The following is a 2,479-nucleotide window of genomic DNA, read 5'->3' on the forward strand; positions in this document are numbered from 1 at the left end:
GTCTTATTTCTCTGGTGCTTTTAAGCACTCTGTGCTTCTAACACTTCTCTGATTGGCCAGGGCAAGGAAGATATGCAAAGAGATCTCTAGATTTGCACATATTCGTGGAAGCTCCTGCTCCCTCATTGGAAGCAACACTATGGCATCCATGACTTTAGAAACGAATCGAAATAAACATCTTGGTTCATGGGCAAACTGTGCAGAGAAGGCTTTGTGTGGGAGCCTGCAAAGGTGAAAGAGCTATTCAAAGGTTGCCAGAGCCTGAGAATAAACTGGCTTTGATGAGGCTTATGGACATGATCCAGTTCTTAGTAAAATCCATGCCCAACCTCCCTGAAGTGCACCATTGAGAAAACGGCTTGAAAATAGGTTGAATGACATGGGGAGTAACATCGGTAGAATGGCTTTAATGAGCCAAAAAATGTGATTTCAAATGCCCCTGTCTCTGAATGCCACTGACTGGCACTGCCAGCAGATGTAAAATCTGTTCACTGGCTCAAACACAGAGAGACATGAAGCAGTTCTTATGTAAACTCCAAGTCAGTGAGTCACATTCACGTTCAAGTCCAGAAAATTCGTTCAATGTGAAAAAGATATGTCTAAGCTGAAGGGGAATTGTTTGTAGTCTTTAATGCATGTAGAGTTGGAGGGAGAGTTGAGCGCAGAAGGAAATCTTCTCTTGGGTCTCCAGCAGGGAGAGTTTTTGGCTGGGCCTTGTCTTTGGCTCCCAGGGAGATGGGGGCGGGTACACGGGGAGTGGGGAGTTGGGGGAGCACAGTTGTTTACTGTACAGTCTGATCCTGATTATTCAGGGGTTGATTATCTATTTCATGGATTCACTGGCCTTGTTCCTCTCTTCTTTTTGAATGATGTTGCTTCTTAACTGGTACTATATTGTAGAAAGAATGAAAAGAGAATAAAAATCATTTTACCATATGTTAGTAATTCCTATAAACTATCTGATCAAGGAAAGGGAACAAATTGTGTGGTTAAAATAGAATCTTGGATTTGTGGGGAGATTTTCTTTTCTGTCCTCTGTACATGGTTATCTTGGGCCCTTATTGCTGTCGGGACTCCCTCGCAGATTTACTGAAGAAGACTCTATAAGGTAAGGCTTGTGAAATGAATACAGGGTGAGAGAGCAGCCAGCTGGGCTCACAGTAAGGAATGTTGATTGCAGAGAGCTTCAGGCAAGGCAGTGGACCCTGAAGAAACATCTGGCCTCTGAGTGGGCTTGGCCTACAGCCGCTTATGTGTCATCAGTAAGATGCAAGCTCCATCTACTCCCTAGACCACCAAAAATGATCTAACACTTTATAATGATGATTTGAAGGGGTTGGTAACAAATGTCCAGAGGGAATAAGCAAAAGTACAAAGCTATGAGAACATTTGGTAAGGCCAAACCCCAAGAAAGTAATGGAAATGGCAAATGAAAATACTACTCCACAAGAGAACTTGAATTAACCATTGTGGAAGTAAGTGGGGTGACCTTTCAAAAAGTTAGTAGCAGAAGAATCTTATGACTTAAAAAGATTTCTTTAATCAAATTTTCTTAGAAGGAAATTACCTTTCATATTAACATACTGAAGGTTTAGGACCAATTAACATAATTACTTTGAATTATAATTTCTCATTAGCTTCTCTCACTTTGTTTTATTAGCGACCACTTGTATTTTTAATTTATACAATGTACGTGATGAAACAATTGCAATTATACTTTAAGTTTGTAATAAGAATTTTTAAATAATTCAAACTGAGCTTTTCAAACATAGTTCTTCCTTACTCATCGCACTTGTCCTGTCCTCTAATCCCATCACTTTATTTAAAATTAAAGAGTTTTTATTGCAATTGAAACAGAACAGGAATTACAATTTAGTCTTAAGTCTTTAATCTTGATCTTGATTTTTTTCCCTTTGTTATCAAGTTTATGAAAGTTCAAGGCTTTTGGTTCAAATATCTATCATTGTTTACTGTTGAGATTGACAGAAGCACCCACCAAAGACAAGATTTATTGTAAACTAGAATAACTGATCCTAAGAGCCTTCTCCCCCCCACACTTCCTGGATGTTGCAGAATTTGACAATAATAATAGTTCTTAAATTTCTTGGGCTCAGTTGACTTTGAGGTTCTAATACAATTTATGGGCCTTCTTTCCGGAAACCTCCACATGAACCCAAAAGCATAAATTCCCTGGAGCACTTCTACCCCCGTTAGAGCCCCCTGAAGCAAAAACTGTGGTCTACAGCTACATTCTTGGGAGACGAGCTTTAAGGAGGATTTTGAAAGTTCTTTCTTTGTAACTGACATAATGAAATGAAGGATTGTCATAAAAAAAAAAAAATTAGGAAGGAAAGCAGTGGGAAACTCAAAAGAAAAAAGTAAAAAAGTAAAAATAAATAAAACGCATTGAAAAAATGGAAAGATAAGATAAGGAACCTCTTGTAGATGTTTATCCTGTTTTAACCTTAGCAGCACCCAT

The sequence above is a fragment of the Pteropus alecto genome, unplaced genomic scaffold (genome assembly GCF_000325575.1).
Source record: "Pteropus alecto unplaced genomic scaffold, ASM32557v1 scaffold121, whole genome shotgun sequence".
Lineage (NCBI taxonomy): Eukaryota > Metazoa > Chordata > Mammalia > Chiroptera > Pteropodidae > Pteropus > Pteropus alecto.